General features: G+C 46.3%; 1 long non-coding RNA gene across 1 annotated transcript in view; it reads right to left on the bottom strand.

The window, feature by feature from the left end:
- The window catches only part of LOC139108286 (uncharacterized), a 58475-nt gene extending 39533 nt beyond the window's left edge, over positions 1 to 18942 (bottom strand). Inside the window, exon 1 of the long non-coding RNA XR_011546637.1 lies at positions 17444 to 18942. This is a non-coding gene — a long non-coding RNA (uncharacterized lncRNA). The remainder of the gene's footprint in view (positions 1 to 17443) is intronic.
- Positions 18943 to 19325: the final 383 nt, after the last annotated feature.

The following is a 19325-nucleotide window of genomic DNA, read 5'->3' as shown; positions in this document are numbered from 1 at the left end:
ACAGGTATGGGGACGCACCTTGGCGTTACGTCACTAGGGGGACACTAGAGCTAATGGATGTACGTCATCGTGGGGCTAAGGAATGACCGATGGACGTTGTGCAATCGCATGTGAAACTGGAGTCTATTTATCGCGATGGTTCTTGTGCACACGTTATTATTGAAACGACGAGCGGGTATTGCCGGTGGACGTTATTGAATATTAAAATTGCGTACACTTATCGCATTTCCGTTTAAAAGAAAGAAAGAAAAAAAAAAAAAAAAATCTATATTATTTATCGCGGCGTTTACGAAACCGCGTCATTACTTCCGTTTTCTATTTGTCACGCGTTCACGGCGCAAGATATGTGCAAGAATGATGAAATAAATACATCACGATATGCATCTATCGCATTCTATTTATTACGATGATTTATATCCTCCGCAAACGCCGCGCGAACTAAATTCCACATTCGTTTCTCTCTCGAGCGGAGGCTTTTCGGTAGCGACCGGCGAGAAACGTCAGGTAGATTTGTAGGTGGAAACAAGGCCGTCTGTCACGTGGCGCGGCTTTGACGGGCTGTCGCCGAGGCGAGAGATAAAATGCGTTTCCATTTCCTCGCGCGCGCGCCCGCGCGAGGCGGCGGTGTGTGCCCCTCGTGCAATTTCAATATGAAACTGTGAATAATGCATGCCGGGGGATTCCGAGCCGCCGACATCGTCACGCAGCTCACATCCTCCCGCGATGTAAAACTGAGATAGATGGAACGCGGTAAGTTTGAATAATGAGCGCCCGTAACGATGATACGACGGGCTACTCCCGCGAGCGTCACCTCCCCGATAGTAGCGCCGAAGTCCCACAGTCCTTTCCCCTGGAAAATCTAACGCGGAGTCGTATAAGTCAGTCTAGCCGACTCATTAGCCAGTCCACTGAAGGCCATTTATCATTCAGAGCCCGGTGGAGGTATACTCCTGCCGCGATACATTGTATCTACCACTTGATTCCCCCGCATGCGAAATTTATGTCCCCCGCAGTATTCCTTTCCTCGAACGCTCGGAACACCTTTACGCTCACGGCTCAAGACGCATTTCGCGAAATGCGTTTTTCAACCGGTTTCACATCGCCGGGTCGCGCTACTCTCGCAACGACGAGTGTTTGCTTTGTCTGGCTTAGTCGTTAGTGAAATAAAATTGCTGCTGCGTTTATTTACGGAGTCGACGAAAGACGCGAGAATTAATATATAATTCTATTAATAATTGTGTAATAATAATTAATGTATGATTACTTATATTAATATTTAATATTATTTTTTTATTATTTAATATTATTGTTAATTAAATTATATTAATATATAATAAAATATATTAATTATAAGTAATATGTTGCGAATAAAAAATATATTATTCCGAATAATTTTGCGTATAAAATAATCATCTTGCTTTACTCGTTTAACAGCGCTTCGATATTGCGAGATTCGAGTTACTTCACATCGGCGGAAAATCTTCCCACGTATCTCCGCGAAAACAAGAGGCCGGATAACATTATCTCATTAACGATCCATTTCGATCTTTACAAGTGTTTCTTCGCCGGGCGCAAAGAAAAAAAAAATCATTATATTACCCTTATAAATATCCGATTAACTCTCATATGTCAGTAAGTCAATTAGATATCTCGCGTAAAGTGTGAATCGAACGCTTGAACGCTTAAGATCGCAGGATAAAGCGGGAAAGTTTCGCGAAGCGCAGTATTAGCGGAGTTGTTTGAATGTTTCGCGGCCTCATCCCCGGGTCTGAAAAGTGAATATTCGCGGAATTGTTTCGCGTCCGGCGTTGGCCGAGCAACCTGGCCAGTCGAACGCCGCGGCCGACATTAGGAGGACGCTCAACGCGGCGAGAGGAAACAAGCACAATGGGTTCGCGCCTTCCTAATCCCGTGGAATCTCTCGACCATATGTAAGGATTACGTTAGTCCGACTCAACATGGTCGCGTTGTCGCGCTAAAGCCGCGAACCCGCCATTAGCCACTGGCGTTCACCGGGGGCTGGCCAGGTTCGCAAGCTTAGAGACGCTATCAGCGATGGCTTAGCTGGCCTTCTTTCTATCTCATCCCGTGATCCGACTAGGTGGTACTTGGCCCCGGTTACAACACGTTCGCCACGATGCTCGGTAGGTGTAACGAGCCGATAGTTATCTTCATCGCGGAGCTGAAGGCGATAGCGCGGCCCCGAATGGGAATAGGTAGGTGGAAATACTGACAATAGGTAGAAGGAATAGTACCTGCCAAGGTAAGGACGGTACTTGGCAAGAGGTTTACGACTGACGCGGGACGCTGCGCTTCGCTCGACGGTGCTCATTACGATCACCTATATCCACCGATTTGTTGTAACGTTCGCGTGAGTGAAACAATCGCGCTGAGATTTAATTTCTTAACGTCTTGCGTGAGTAACGTGTTAATTGACTTTTAGAATTTGAAAGATGCAAACGTTGCTTTAAAACGTTCTCCGAAAATTTCTTTCGTCCACGGATAAGAATTATTTAAAATTGTTATTAAAGATGCACGTTGTCCGGTCTCGGAGCGCAAATTAGTCGTGATTATGGAATTTCGTTCGCGCAAGTGACGGACGCGGCTGGAAAACGCGTCGGGCGAAAATTCGATTCGCGCGGCGGGGTGATCGACAGCAAAAAAGTCATCTTGAAAGCCGCGGCCTGTCACTGCGCTCCGCGGCTGGCTCGCCGTTCCTATTCACGTTTACCGCGGGCGTCCGAAACGTTGAAGGACAGCCCGGCGGGAGCACGGCGCGCCGAGTGGATCCCGGCGTTGTCAGAAAGCGAAGCGCCGCGCGCACGTTAATTTGATTTTCCTCCACGCATTTTGGTAACGTGCGTCCCTCGCACGGTACCCCCCTTCGAGGTCGCGATGTCGAGCGCGTTACGTGTCTGTGGAAGACGGGACCGGGCAATTTATCAATCCGGGAGCGCGCGAGAACGACTCCTGGCCGGGCGGGTAATTTAACAAGATTGATGCGAAGCCGACATGCCACAGTTTCGCAGAGCCGCTCGCCGTGAAGGGGGTCGAAGTCAGCACGCTGGTCGGCGTTAGTGGGGTGACGTCGGTGCCGTCGGGAGCGGGCGGTAAGGGTGGCAAGCCAGACGTGTGAGCGACTGGTTATTAGGAGGCCTCATCACGCAGCCCCGGCACAGAATCACGCGGGCATTAAAACAACGCTGCGCGGCTGATGGCGGTTGCTAACACCGTCGCGGCTGCCAGGTTTTCGCCGGCGCATAACGTGCCCCTTGACAAATGTCGGTATATCGTTATGAACTTCGCGAGAAGGCAAATTAAGTCGGACGTTCTTTTTTTTTTTTTTTTTTTTTTTTTCGGTCCCCTCTCCCCTTTTTGACGGACGGTTTGTATAGACGAGCTCGCCGCTCTATATTTATCCGCGTTGATTAACTTCACGATAATCCATCACTTTACATTTGAAATGCGAAGGCTGTCGGCATTTGTACAAAAATGCAACGTGAAATGCACGACGTTAATGCGCACGAATATCGAAAAGCGTTTCTAAGCACGACACAAGAATACCAAGCTCTACCCGCTTATTACGTAATTTCGTATATTTACTGTTTGTGTTTGTAATTTTATATTTTTTATCATCTATATCTGTGCTAGTAATTTAGTATTGATAAAAGTTGTCTTTCTTTCTCATTTTGAAATATATGTATTTATTCGCGTTTACGTGTGCCAAAGTATTAAAAGATTCTCGTTGTGCGGTACAGTTTTCGTTAAGATTATCAAAAATGCATTGCTCGCGCGCTATGTTTAAAAGCCTCGGCGCTATCATTTACTGTTGCATTAAAACTTCCATATGGAGTTACACGACCGGCCATAAGTCTACGCACGTATATGGCGCGCGGCCATATATTACGGCAAGAGTTCGTAAATATCGAGGGAGCGAACAAACGGCGTGAAAATGAAGGAGGGTGGGCTCGCTCGTTAATCATTTCCTTTATGTTTCAGGGCGAGACTTACGAAGATACGCCGAACAAAGACCTCTCGCATGTAAAACATGCCCGAAAGCTTTTATGGGCGCGTATCAAAAACGTTAACGAACTCTCGCCGCGATCCCTGACAACGCGATGACGATATAATCTCTCGGGAAGAAATATCGAGGCGGGCTCTCTCTGAATTTTCGGATCCGTGTCTCGGCGCACCGGGCCGACATTATTTCGCAATTTCGGCGAGTCCTGTTCGACGGTAACGATAATGAAGCTCAAGTAGTACCGCGACGGGTGTACTTAGGTGACGAAGGCCGGGCGTTCTCCCGTCCCAACTGATTTACGCGGCCCGGCCGCGGAATTTTCGCGCCCGGTAATGTCGGGTAACCGCGATCCTTCGTCTAGACGACGTTCGCGCAATTATTCACCCATGCACGGGGATGATCCGGCGAGCCGTCAAGGGCAGCGGCCGGAGCGCAGGAGGGAAGCAATATTAATTGGCTCGTTTATTGCGACGTGGGTGGCCGCGGGCGCTTGGTTTCCACGTCAACTTTCCGCCGGGGAGTTGGGCGGCTCGCGTTGTAAGGGTTGCCGGGGTAATCTGGCGCACGACGTGCCGCAGTAAATCACTGCTGGCCTTCCGCTCCGCGCCACTCAACTACCCTTTTTACCTTCGTCTCGGCCCTACCCCGTTCCTCGCGGGGCGATTCTGTTTTTCTTCCCAGTTGCCGTTCGAATCGCGACCGTCACGGGCGTTTATCGCTCTCGCAGGTAAACTTGCCGATTAGGGATTATAACGCGGTACCGCTTTGAACAACTACCACGTCGGTCGTTCAACAAGTATCTTGGTGTATTTCCCGAGCTCTGCCATCGTAGTTCAGATTTTCCCTGACATTTTGCGAAACCAGTTTTGTCTGTTTCTACGCGACGTACGTACTCGAAATCAGTTTCCATTTGCGACACGCGGTTCCTCGTGCAAGAAAATCACACTCCTCATCGCGCGATTGTGTTCCCTCCTATTCCATTCTCGTCCTCGCGCGGTTTCCCCCTTACGCTTTCGTTTTACAAGAATGGTAACGCAACTACATCTTAAACGCATTCTGGAAATTGGCCGCGATATCGACGCCAATTTATCGTCGTGGAACGCGGAACGCCTGGCGGGAGTTACGCGGCTGGCTTGGCGAGCGGATCGCCTGCGAAACGCTTGTCGTCGGTACAGTAATGCTCGGTACTAGCGGGCGCGAACATTTGAATAATTCGGCCGTTTACAGGCGGACTTACAGCGATGCCCGCGCGCATACACCAAGATTATGGCCGCTACTTACTGCGCCGTGGCGATCTTCGAGATGCGCGGGGGAAGAAGAAGGCGGGAACGAGGGAGGAAGACGGCGAGGAAGAAGAGAAGGCGGAAAGAAGACGAGAAGATCTTCTCGCGTCCGTTTTCGTGTACCATGAAAGTGGACGTGCTTTTTTTCGACGCGCCGAGTCTCGCGGGGTTGCTTTATGGCGATCGTTTGCGCGCGGCAAATGGCACAGAAACGAGATCGAACGCTACCGCTTGGCGAACCGTCGGGATTGAAATATGATCGAGGAGAGCAGGGTGCTGCAGCGAATGGTGTTACGGGGTCCATTTTATATAAGTGATACGTAAATGTAATTTTATTCGGAAGATTGGCGAGGGGAATCGATCAACTACGGGGGCCGAGTTTATTATTCCGCGCCTGATATTTCCGCGCCGAAACACACTCGATGCCCCGAAATTCCCCCGCCGAACGGTGTCGTTTGCAAAGCGAAGACATTAACGTCGGACGTGCCGCGGGATCGTTACACGCCGTTTCCCGGCTAACGATACGTATGGGCGCGCACGTGTGCCGCGGCTCGGCGTATGTTTGTGCAATATGTAAAATTATGAAAATTTATATCCTCGTTTCGCGGAGGAAACAAGAAGTTATGAATCGAAGCGCATAAGAAGATCCGCGGTAGGAATAAAATTAGGCCGCGAGCTACGAGATGGATGGTACGCTCGCTCCGTAGGTATTTATCTTATGCAAATCGCGCATTGGCGTAGCACGCGAGCCGGCACCTCGCCGCGCCGCGGACCGTTTTTGCCGGCGACTGTATCTGACACAGTTTTGTCACGACGAATTTACATTCAGATGGTGCTATCTAATCCGCGGTAAGTTAAAAAATTTACGGCTTTCGGTAAATCACTGGGGCAAGAGACCCCGGGTTTACTCCCGCGGACGGCACGGTCCTATGCGCCTGAATTGTTTATGGTCTCGCCATAAAACAATGATATGAGAGATTATAACTCAGCGAACGGTGAAGTTCCTTGTGCGCGAGACATACTCACGCATTTTCGTGCGGAATTATGACGCCGGCCATTTGTCAAGAGACGGTTAGCGCCTACGCGGAACGCGCGAATCCGGCGGAACAATCGGCTTTTAATACGCAATCATTTCGACGCAAGGGAAAAATCTCTCGCTGACTGCAGTTTAACTTTTAATATTTTATTCCGTTTATCTTTTACCGTTTTGCTGAATATTTTTGTAGGAATTTGATTATTGTCCGGTAAAATAAATTGCCGTTATCGAACAGAGAAAACGTTCTCTTTGGTGTATTCGAAGTCGAACAAGTTGTGTATAATATGCGTTGGTCGATTTGCTCGCCTAGCGAGGCTTAAGGTCCTTTTTATTAAAATTAAAAGTGTTTTCGCAAATGTAACGAGCAGTTTACTGCTCGTGAGACAAAGAACTGTAACTAAAAAGGAAAATACAGGCAACTCGAAAATTAACAATAAAATATACGTGTTTTAATTTACCTTTCCCTATAACGTTCTTCGATTTTTTTTTATGAGAAATAATTTTAAAATAATTTTATATTCTCGCCATATATTAAAAAGTACAAAAAAAAAAATAAAATTACTTTTTAATCGTGTCATAAAAACACTCGAGGTATATGAAAGTATTTTAGGGTAAAAACATTTTCTGTTGCAGAGACTTTCTCACGCAGAGATACTTCAAGAGCTGTTCGGATTTGATTGGTGAAATAATACACCGCACAATAAAATTTAATTAAAATTATGATACATGTCGCACGGTCGAAAGTACTCAACTCGTGTTAACTAGAATTCGAGCCTCAATCGAAACGCATCCACGTTACAATAAAACCAAGCTTTTAAATTGCGAAACTGGAAAAGAATAAAGTATCCGATAAAAATTCGATGTAAAGAAAATGTTATAAAAAAAAAAAACGAAGATAAAATTACCGATTTAATAGCGTATAACGTTAGTTTGGTTTATTTAATTTTTACACGGGAATAATTTTCGTACTTTCTTTACAGTTATTAAAAACAATTGGGAAAGCAAAAAATCTTGATAGTATCAGTACGTACTGCTGTGTATTTTTTTTTCTTCTTTTTTTCCCTCGATGAAAAGATTAGTCTAAGAAATTCATGCGCACGCAAAATAAATATTTTATGCCGGAAAGCTAATTTAACTCACTTACGATGGCTTCCGTGTGTTTAACAGCTGCCTTAGTTGATTTAATAATACACCTAATTACTGTCTTACGCTTCTGTGCGCGCGGTAACGATATTGCGAGTATCACAGATCTGCACACGCAGGAACGGGCGTAAATTATGATTATTTTGATAGAACGAATATCGCCGTTAATTACCTGGACACCGTAATCATTATAACGTTATGACTTTGATATATTGCAACGTCCTTTCGGTTCGGCTATGAAATTATGTGAAATCATCATCATTTTGTAATTTTGCGAATGGAATTAAATTTCTCCCGAGCAGAAAGTTGTGCGGCACGTAATAATTTAATTCATATCTTTCACACAACCATTTTTTTTTTTTTTCGCAGGACTCTATAAAAAGAAGATCCCGTATTAAATATGTAGATATAATTCTCTTTAAAATAAAAACACCACATTAAAAAGTCTATCATCTGATTAAGAAACACCTTCAACGCAAAAAATAATACTCGCAAACAAACAAAAAAAAAAAAAGAAAGAAATATTTTTAAAAATCTTTAACGGTAAAGGGTGGTATTAAATTGTTAATTCGTATCGATAGCGTAAATCAAAAACCACGTCGTATTTTATGCCACGTACGTATACGCGATTCGTACTTTGTCACGTCGTATCACATAAATGATTACCTGCTCTACGATAAATATTAATTGCCGAGGTAGATAGAACGTAGCCCATAAAGTATCGTCGGAAATGAGCAATTAAACATGTGGGGACACGGGAACCCGGTGATGCAAATAAGCGCTACCCGACGCACCGGGGCGTTTATCCCGCGTGCGCCGCGCGTAGTAATTAATAGCCCCAATCGAAGTGCATTAAGAAACCGCGCTATCGATGCGCTCATTAAGTATGCGCCGGCCGAGGCTCTCGTGCAAGGGAACGCAAAGACTCTTATACGGTAACGGTTGTCGGGCGCGCGGAAACCACCGAGTTGTCCGCGCGCAGAAAAGGTTACCGGCAATAAAATACTCGACATCCGGCGGCTATTAATGCCGCGGCGCAATGCCAAACGTCATTTACATCGGCACTTTATTTCTACACGGCGTATCCGCGTCAGTGCGCTAAAATAAAGAGAGGAAGAGAGAGAAAGAGGGAGACAGAAGAAGAGAGCCCGGGTTCTTCATTTCGCTGCCGCGGGGCCAATTCGCCGGCGCGGCGTTCAAGATTTTTTTTCGTCGCGTCAGCACTCTGAACGTTTTCAAGCACGTCAAATGCGATTCCTGTAGAGCTCATCGCGGATTTACGAATATATGTGGCACTTCGAAGGCATATTTCCTGATTTTCCAAACGAAGAGGTCGGTAAGATCGAAATTAAAATCTAACAGCTATGAGTCGGTGTTAATTCGTGAATATTTTGTAACTCGCGTAGTAAAGCCGCGCTTTGTCCAATTTTCTAATTAAATTACTGGTGCAATTTTTTGCCATAAGCGATAGATACTATGGTTAGAAAATAAAAGTATTTTTTACGTCGCGTAAAAAAAGATTTCAACGTGTTATCGAAGAAAAATCCAATAACGCATGGAAATTCAGATACGCGAGACGCTAATATCTGGGTATCCTCGGTCCTGAAATTTTACGTTTCGTTGTTATAGAGCCGTGCCACGGATTCATAAATCTAGCCCGGCGGACTTGTTCGCAGCAGGAAAAACAATTTCCGGCAAAACGCCGAATTAAGTACTTATCTTTACGAGCCGTCGTGCAATTTTCTGAAAGAAGATACGCCGTTGGGCGCGCGGCACCGCGGGAAAAATTTATCGCAGTCCCGATACTATATTTCGAGCGCATAATGCCGCACATCGTTTGTTAGCGAAAGTTACACCCGTGTATAAGGATGCAACCGTCGCGATAAGAATGAGGGAGGAAGTATTACCGCCGGAAAGGCGCCGATGTCACTCAACGCGTTCATTGATCGAGCATCCACTCTGTAGGTTTTCAACGCGGCTTTCGCAGAAACATGAATACAAAAAATTGTAAATCTGCGCGTTTCAATAATTTTTTTTCCTTCTTTTCTCTTTTCTTTTTGTATGCGTCAGAAAAAGACTTGCTACCGTTTTTGTTTACTTTACGTGATCAGTAACTGTATTAATTACAAAGTCCGCGGTGAAAATCTCAAAGAGCCTTTACAGATGACGCCCGGAATGTATTCACGGTGCGTTCTAGGCTCAAAGTACGAGCCGGAATAAACGTGCTGACCGTAGTTGGACCGCAGCCAGTGCGGCTATCCGCGTTAGCATTCGTCTTTTCATCGCAACACGCCTTGCCTGTGGCAGATAGATTGATGCGCGACTTAAAAGACGTGGGCGAGCGATCTGAATTATTCGCGTGTTCCTGATGTGAGATTGAAATTTTCAGTGCACGGAGCACAGCCAGTTATGTACTTGACGAACATTTCTCTCTCTATCTCTCTCTCTTGCTCTTTCTGTCCGTGTTGTATCACCGCCGAGCGAGTTTTCAAGCGTTAAAAATATTGCGTCCGCGACGATGTGAGTGTTTAACAATCGAACAGGCAAAATTATCGACGCGATTCATCCGTTAAGATAAATTCTGTTATTCCCCGAAATAACCAATCGCCAAGTAATTATCTCGTCGCTTAAACGCGAAAAAATAATACCAAACGAATCCCGCTACGCCGACGTTTCCGTAATTGTGCCCGGGAAATATTATCGCTAAAAGCCGCATTTTTACAAAGCTCGGAGAATGTGGGTTAAGAGTAAACGCATTCCACGTGCTAACGTGGCGAACGTCGGAATGCCTACGGACACCCAATAAATTCTAATTTAAAATCAGTGTCGCAGCGAAAGGTCCTCCAAGAGGCGAGCCGTTTCTCAGTGTGTTGCTTGCATAGCTCATTCGTTTTATCGTCCTGAGCGCCGGCGACCCGTCAGTCGGGCGTCGTGATAAACAGCCGCTACTGTCGTAAGTCAAGTCAATGTAAAATCTCGCGCGTTACTCCTTTATAACGTTTACTTAGAATGACTCGACACGTAGCGGAGTACAGTCACCGATTAATCATCAAACGTATCGCGCGTTTCACCGTCGTTTGTCATTCCACCGCTGAGTGAATCAAGAAGATCAAACAAGTTGAATGCTTGTTAAGCGGCGATTCGAATCTTACCGTCTAAACTCGAACGCTGACACGAGTCACTCGTCCCGGTCTTATTACCCGATAGCGCGAGTCTTCTCATTATCGCGGCCGGTATTCGTTGCCGGTATAGCGTCCTGGAGATGGTTTTTACGCTAATCGTCGTCGACAGTGTAATTAGATCTTGCGCGGTCGCGATTGCATATGAAACGCAAAGCTATCACATCTGCCATCACGGTTATCAACGCGTCTCAGTTTATCGTACTTCAAACTTCGCAGCTCGCGTTCCAAATATACCCAGCCCGAATGTACCGCACGTCGGTCGCTCGTCTCTGAAAGCGTGTGTCTGCCCGCGTCTAGGATTCCCGGCCGTAAAACCTTCCGTCCGCCGGCGTCACGGAATCTTTAAGAACGCATAGCTTCAATGAAATTGTGAGCACGGGTGTAACCCACCCTGGGCTTAAGGTTAATCTGGCGGGCGAGCGTCGCGACGCCCGGGCTAATGGCACGTACGACGTCGCGCTGCGCGCCAGCATTCTCAGCCTCTTCGTAGCGGTTGTCGTCGTAGTGTGTGAACATGACGAAAGGGGAACCGATGCCGCGGGCTGAGTGATGAAGTGAGTGTGGAGTGAGGTCTATTTTTGCGCTCACCGACAAACAGCCTCGTAGATCTCGCGACACGTCGTTAGAAACGCCACGAAAATACCCTCCGCGCGCGACGAAAGTGCCCCCCGTGACATCCGTGAACCGCGCTCTCTTTCTCTCTCTCCGTCTCTCTCTCTCCTCGGCGTTTATTCCGAGAAGTTACTAAACGCCACGCGTCTCGTAACGACGCGTCGTTCAACCGCGCAACGAATATCGCCGATTATCGTCGATGCGGATACCACGAAAATTCTATACCCTTCTGTGAAACGCGAGAGTATAGACGGTGTCTTAAATTGCGCGTCGTCGCAGTGCGTTATCCGGCGAAGTCACCTTTACGCGGGGTTTACCGAACGGGGCTGCCGCGACGCCTCTGATAATAATAAAATGTGACAGCCGAACGGTTTAAAAGCGCTAAAATATAGGCAGGGGATAAAGTAAAACATTACGAGATTTGCAGGAATGATTTGATATGATACATCCTTAAAGGATTTCCAGGAAAATAGCCCGGGGACGCCGATGATAAATGATTAGTGGCGCGAGGAAACTGAGAATTGTAACAGAGCCGAGATTGCAGGCTCGGGATATCCCATAATCGCGGCCATTTGTATGCATACCGATAGTTTACATACTTCTGAATCGAATTGTCGCGGGGACTCAGCGACACGACTAGAAACGTTGGACTGTAAGTTACTTAAAGCTTAACAATAATATCTGGATTTGGATTAGGACAAATTCCGAGTTACGTATTCAACCTTCCGGCGGCGATAAAATGTATAATTCAGTTCGTCGCGATTGGTCACGAAGTTAGAACTTGTCAGCATCGAGGAATGGCGGGAGATATTTAATAATACCTAATTCTATCGCTGGTGCTAATTTGCTTCTTAGTTTCACCTGCGAGCGATTCGTAATTAAAAAAAAAAAATTAATAATTTTGACCACACGGCTAACGAATGCTGTCAAATATTTTCCACGACGCCGATCGCAAGATAAGGCATGATTGAGACGACTAATAACGCACTGTACGAATATTTCAACGTCTATTTAACAGTAAATTCCACCTAAGCATCGTCTAGTCACGCATCGTTACGTACAACAAGGAAAATTAAGCTAACGACGCACTTCGTCATAAATTCTTTGGGTTATTAACTTTGATTGCTCGTAGATTATACCGCGGAATTTATTTAGTACCGTTAATATGCTCGAGTCTCGGTGAAGGCACAGGTAAAAGAGGGTAAGTGAAGATTATACACACTATTCATGAACGGAATGATCTTGCTATATTAGATAAGATAAGATGCTCCGTGAAATGTAACGCTGTATTCACATATATCAGATCGTCATAAAAGAACTTACAGAAACGAGAGAGAAAAAGAAAAAGAAAAAAAAAAAAAAAAGAAAAACAACATTGCGGATAAGTAATTAAGTTCACGACGTCATTATTAACATCCTCCTCGCTTCTCATTTAACGGAACGGAGTTTCTCTTATCATCCATCGTCTCGCAGCGGTAATCGAATCTGAATAATTCGCAAAGCCCCCCCGTAATCCGAAATATTTCACAGGCTACTTTTTCACGTCCTAAATGTCAAAGCCTCGAGCGAATATAATAACGTCCGCCGCGAATAACTTGCTCGATAATAAAAATTTATCGCCGTTGAAAATTCGGTGAAGGCTTCCAGGAAGCTCGTAATAAAATCCTCGGGGGCTAAACGTAATCGGCGCCCGTTTATGCCGCTGTTTGTAAGAACGAGAGATTTTCAGAACAAATCCAAGCAGGCGTACACCCTATATCAGGCTTTCCGCCGGTTCCCCTTCTGACAGTTATTGCAACGTTTGAAGATACTTATTCGAGGAAGTTACGGCCAACAGCTGTGTGCTTTTTTCGATCGTTTGGTCTTCACCGTGAAAATTATTATGTACCGCGCCGAGTTTATACATGCAATGTAGGCATAACCTTCCGGCGTAGGAAGTCTTATGTATTTTCCAGAGCTAAGCGGCGGGAAACTAATGATAAACACGGCTCTTCGTGGCTATAAGGGGAAATTAATGTTCCGAACGTAACGGTAAATGGAGTGGAAAGAAGACAAGAAACTGCGAGATAAATGACGCCAGGCTTGCCGAAGAAGAGCATCTTTCGCGGAAAACCGCGGAAACGTGTAGTGAAAAATCTCAAGTTTTATTCGAGGATCATCCCGGAAGTATCTGGGCGCCGGGGCAGGTGATGGAGCGTGTTAGGGGATAATTCCAACGTTCAGTTCGAGCTGTATTAATTTTCGTTGCGCGACAGATAAAATTATTACGTCACGTATCCTCCCGATTGTCATAATTCCTCGGGACGGTCGGGCCGGTTCCGTTGCTGGACCGACCGAATATAAAAAGCGCTTTAAAAACTAGCTATTTACGTGATTAATAATATGCTCATTCCGTGTAAAATTAATGGCGCGAGTATCAGCGAGCGTGTCCGTTATGCGGACCGACCTATCGTCGCGGCAGGAATATTTAGAGACTCCGGTGGAAATGTCAGACGTGCTAATCCTCGGGGGATCTATTTTACGATAATCATTGCACCGGTTTATTACGCTATAATTTCATCTCTGTCATTCACGACGGCGCGCGATCCCCGACGTGAACTTTCAAGCGCTCTTTTATCCGCAGACGAGAATTATGTAACGTATGTCAACGCCGCAAATAAGATAAATCTCGCTATCTCTTTTACGTGTTGCCGGGTAAAAATATATGACCTCCGCGGATATAAATACACATAATCCGTAAGTTAAATCAGATTAAATTACCGCGCATTAAAACCCAAAGAGATGTATTATTAAGATACAATTTATTGCCGGCCGTCGGCGGGAATTCTCAAATTTCATAATCAAGGAAGCGAATTGAAATGAGAACCATCGTCGATTCACCGCGATGAAAATTAACGTCGCCCTTTACGGTAACGTTGAATGAGATTCTGGCGTGCCGGGAGTGCATTAATCGTTTCGTCATTAAGAAGAAGATCCTGGATACGAAATCTGGTGATAATGAGCAGCTTCATTAACGCCACGGTCGTTGTTCCCTGTCTACGAAAATCTCCACATTCATCATTAGTGACTTCTAATTTTTCACTTCGAGCCGCTAACGAACTCCGGACCTTGTGTCCGGTGCCGTTCGCGTCAACGGCGCAAATTGACAATAGCCGACCGGTTCGTTAAAAGGTAATTAAATTTATTATTCAGTCGATGTTTAAATCGGTATCGTTTCAAAGCCAGATAAAACAATAACGTAATACAAATATATATATAGACGCCTCAGTTATTGCGTCCGTAATAATAGACACGTATTGGAACTTAATTGCGTACGTTACGATGTGTTTTGTGCAACAGCTGTAGTTTAGATCTGTATATCCGACGGCCGCACAAGGTATCGTAATTGCGTTTTATCTCGATGTAATTAGCGCAATAGATTTGAACGGTTCTTCTCTATATTCCCAAATAGCTATAACAATTTACGTCCGCACGGAAAGAGAGAAAGAAAGAGAGAGAGAGAGAAAGAGAGAGAGGGAGAAAAAGATCCATTTTTTATGGGTAAACGTGCGAATGTGTGGGCGCGGACTGCGGAACGAAATTTGAATTGATCCGAGCTGTTCGCCGAGAGTGAATGCGCAAGGAAGTGATTGCGGATGATGGACGATCGATGCCGGGGGATGATAAAGTGGTAGCGTGTGGCGGAGAAATATCGACGGGACGCGCCCCCATCTATCAGGCCCTCCCCCTGCCGTCTTTCCCTTCTTCGTCCGCCTCGCCGATAATCACCGGCTGCCAACCAAAGTCAGGGATACAAGTAAGATCTTGTAGGAAGATTTGACTTGCTCTCGATCAAGGCAGAAATTCAGTAACGCGGTATCTGCCATGTTCCGAGGTTACATAAACGTCTTGAAAAGGTGCGAGATAAAAATTCGGCGATATTACAGCGAAAAAATATCGCGTTCGCGGGCGCTCTTTCACGTTTTTTATCCGCGCCTATTTAAGCACCAACCTAAATACCGCATTATCAAAGTTCAGCTGGATTGTGAAAATTTTGTTATTTTATTTTTTTATTTTACGCGATTTAACGTCAAGTTGCTATTTCTTTCTTAAATAATGCGCGTTGCGCGAGCGTTTAAAAAAAAGATGTGATCGATGCGCGTGTCCGAAAAGTCGCGGGATAACGGCGCTTCTCGAGGACTCGCGTCTCTATTTTCTCTCGCGTACCGCCGCCTCTCGCGGTGCGTTAAAAAAATCAGGAGCCCCAGTCCTATTCCGCGAACGTATTAATACGTCATACGAATACCGCCAGACACAGCACGCAAACGCGCTATCATCCATCACACTCGCGGAAGGTGCATACCGCCGTCGTTGCCGTCGTGGGTCCGCGTGCGTGCGAGAGAGCGCGGGGACGGCGCATCCAGGTTAAAGTATGTGAAATCCAAGTGCTTTCAGCCTCCACGACAACTCGCAGCTATAACTCAGTGGCGGCGCGTCGGCACGATGAGGGTAAGAGTCAGAAGAATTTCACGGCTGGCGTCACCGCGTGCGTCGGCAGCTTCGCGTTTGGCGGAGGGTGAGAGGGGGGGGAAGGGCGGAGGGGGAGGCGGACTTTTGCGCACATTTTCACCCGACGACACGTGTGGCCGACACCGTCGGCGCGTCTGTACTTTTCTGGCGTCGAGATGTTCGCCGCCGTCCCGCGGATGTAGAATCAAGTCTCCTCCCCCGCCCCCCGAAACCGAAATCTCCTCGGTCTGGTTGGCTCCGTTATGCTCTTCCGCCGGCGTTGGAAACCACTTGTGAAATGCGCGCCGGTGCGACGATGGGAGGAGAGCTGTATAAATTTCGGTCACACGTCGCGTACCGCGCACAAATATCCATTAAAAATTCATATTTCGTGTAAATTGCATCATCAAAAAATTAAAGGAACGTGCAAATGTGAAACTTAATACAAAGAAACGATTTAACGTTAAATAACGTAATTACATTCTTTTCCTTTTAATTCAATCGTTGTTAAGATCCAATAATTACTGTCGTTTTAAATGAAGCGATTTGTGTAAAGACACGCGATCGGTTTTGACGAGCGTATCACTTAACACGACGTACTACCGCGTCTCTTGATACGTTTAAGAAGAATCGGTAAAAGTATCTAAATTCTCTTTGAGCTTTCTGGACTTTGCCGCCGCCTTGGTTACGCGCGTACGTATGCGTGTATGCGCGGAGTCTAGTTGGAACGCAGGAACGGAGATCAGCATACGTCGCGTATTATTTACAATTGGCGGCGATTTATGTCTCTGGGCCGGATGGAGGTACGCAGGCACGAGGGAGCGCGGAGAGAAAGAGTGCGAGAGAGAGAGATAGATCTACGAGAGAAAAGAGAGGCTGAGCATGAGGGGGAAGAGCCAAAGGGGCACAGGGGAGGCGAGCGAAAGAGAACGTGGCCGCCTTGCCAGCCAATTCCCGGCGGCCCGCTATATTTACGAGGCCCATAAAGTAGCGAGCACGACCGCGTATATTGCCGCGTAAATATCAGCTTATGGAAATATAGAGCTCAATATCTGCCTGCCTGCCTACCTGCCTACCCAACGCGCCCGGCAGCTTTTCTTCCCTTTCCATTCGAGGGGGCATCCCGGATCCAGGGTAGTTCTCGCTTAGCCCGCTCGTAATCGCGCAGTTTCCGGGAAGGGAGAGAAGAAAAATCAGTTCGGCTGCGGGCTCCCGGCGTCGTTTCGGCGGCGGATTTATCGCCCGGCCACGGACGAAAAGGCCGCTCGGCATTGGCAATTAGCGGCGCGCGGCGGGGAAACGTACGAGTCTTAATTACGAAGAGGACGCGGAGAAACAGGTTTCTCTTTATGCACTTGAAACCCAATCACGCCTCGGTAAAAGCGCCTCGGCGCTAGGAAATTTGTATTTGTCAGCTTTACGCTGTCGCGCAGCTGTTCATAATTCCTGCCGTTGATAATATGTTTCTAGTGTGACGTCGTCGCGCGTAGAATTTTTCTTTCTTTTTTTTTTTTTTTTTGTAATATTAGAAGAAACCGAGCGCGCGCTACGTGCGTGCATTAATATTATGCATTAATTCGCGTATGTTTCATATATATTTGGGGACATTTATTATTATAATAATTTCTTTATGATTACTACAATTGAGTGATCTATGGTGTATTGTCGATTCACTTACATTTGTAGCTGTAGTTAGGTTAAGGTAGATTATTTTTTGTCCGTTAGTCCTTCCTTCCTTCCTTCCTTCCTTCCCTCCTTCCTTCCTTCTTTCCGTGGCAGTATTCCGGATTATCCTGACGTCTTGTAGCACTCAAAATTGCTCGACCCTATTACACTGCTCTGCTTTTTTTATAATCGCTATCGCTATAACTCGAGAGACGAACGACCGGAAAAATGACGGTGGATTATCGCGGCGATTTTTCACGAATAAAATTAAGAAGCGCGACGGACGATCATTGTACAAAATTGCACTCCCGGTATTTGTGGCATCGTACAGCGGCGAATGAAACGCGTACCCTATCTTCCCCGAGTTCCTCCAATATCACTCGTCCAAGACAGGTTGAGAATCACGGCCGCGACGGAGAAGACGCGCGAGGTGCAGATCCGCCGTCTTGGTAATGGCAGTCGTCGGAACCCGTTGAACGTCGCTGAAGAAGGTGGCGAGTCAAGCAGGTCGGTAATGATGGACGCCGAACTCGATGACGTCACGCGGCGCAATTCACGTCGGACGCTCCGTGCGCTCCGCCGGCGCCATAACCCTTGTCGTTCCGATACATTTTTTCGAAGCACGAAACGGAGCACATAGCGACGAGTTGAACGACATCGATATACCGAAAATGAATGTTCGTTCCCGAGTCGACGACGTCGACACTTACTCGTATGCGAGACTATCCTAGGCGCGGTCAAAAAAACGCATAATTACGGAGCGATTACCGACACGTCCTCGCGCCCGAGGCTCCGCAATTGGACTGACCGTTAGAGATTTCGGCCCTTAGAGAAAAAGAGAGGACCGAGTAAAAAGAGTGAGACAGACGATCGTCGATCGCTGTCCTTCTCGCGGAAATAGAAAACAGCACGCGCGGAGCTTTGATTTCTCGGATGCGCCGAGCTCGATAAGCAGATCGTTCTATTCGACGCTCGAATATATTTTTTCGCGATTCCCAAGACTCAGCCAAGTCATGTGTGAGTTTCCAGATCGTCGTCGTTACGAAACTCCGATTCGTATAAGACTCGAAAATTAAATCTAATAATTCGAATATTTTTCTATTTCGTAGGAATGTATAATTCTTAAAAAATATCATGCGCGGTAACATTGATGCTTGACGTTTGCTCTCGCTTAGCGCGAAGCGAGCCATATGCGGAGCGAATATTCGTATTTACGAAGGAGTCGGTCAGAAGTCTAGAACGCGACGGAGGCGAACGCGACGAGGACGGCTGTCGCTGGCTGACACCATTAGCGCGGCCATCAGTCACCATTAACACAGATGTCCGTGTGTTTCCGCGAACATCGCATTAATCACACCTATCCACATAAATTTCCGTCGGTCCGAGCGGAGCAACGAAACCGGAGCGCGTCCTGACACCTTAATGGATGATAAATCAGGAATTCATTAAGGGAGAAGGGGGATTAGGACAGATGCGACGTATTTATTAAATAGAATACGATGTGGGAGCAAATGGCCGTATTTTAATCTGTCCATTGTCATGTCGATGCGCCGCCGTTGCGAATAGATTTGACAATTTTGGGCACGTACCTTCCGGTGATTAATGCGTAATTAACGAAAAACACATTGGGCGGCACGCCAAACCGAGTTTACGTTATTACACCTCTTTCCCGTCGCTTTAATTATAATGATAAAATTAATATAATGTAGCACGGTATCAAAGCCGGTGAGGTGAAAACTCTGGTTTTTTTTATATTTTTTTTTTACCTCGCGCTCGCTCGCTTTAATTAATTTCGATGATATCTCGCGAATACTTTATCACCCGGGCAGCATTTCGGAGTATTCCGTAGCGCGGATATGTCGGCTCGCAACCGGTTTCCATCTATTAATTTCTAG

The sequence above is a fragment of the Cardiocondyla obscurior genome, linkage group LG14 (genome assembly GCF_019399895.1).
Source record: "Cardiocondyla obscurior isolate alpha-2009 linkage group LG14, Cobs3.1, whole genome shotgun sequence".
In the NCBI taxonomy this organism is placed as follows: Eukaryota; Metazoa; Arthropoda; class Insecta; order Hymenoptera; family Formicidae; genus Cardiocondyla; species Cardiocondyla obscurior.
The sequence above is the reverse complement of the archived record's forward strand: the minus strand, read 5'-3'. Positions and strand labels throughout refer to the sequence as shown.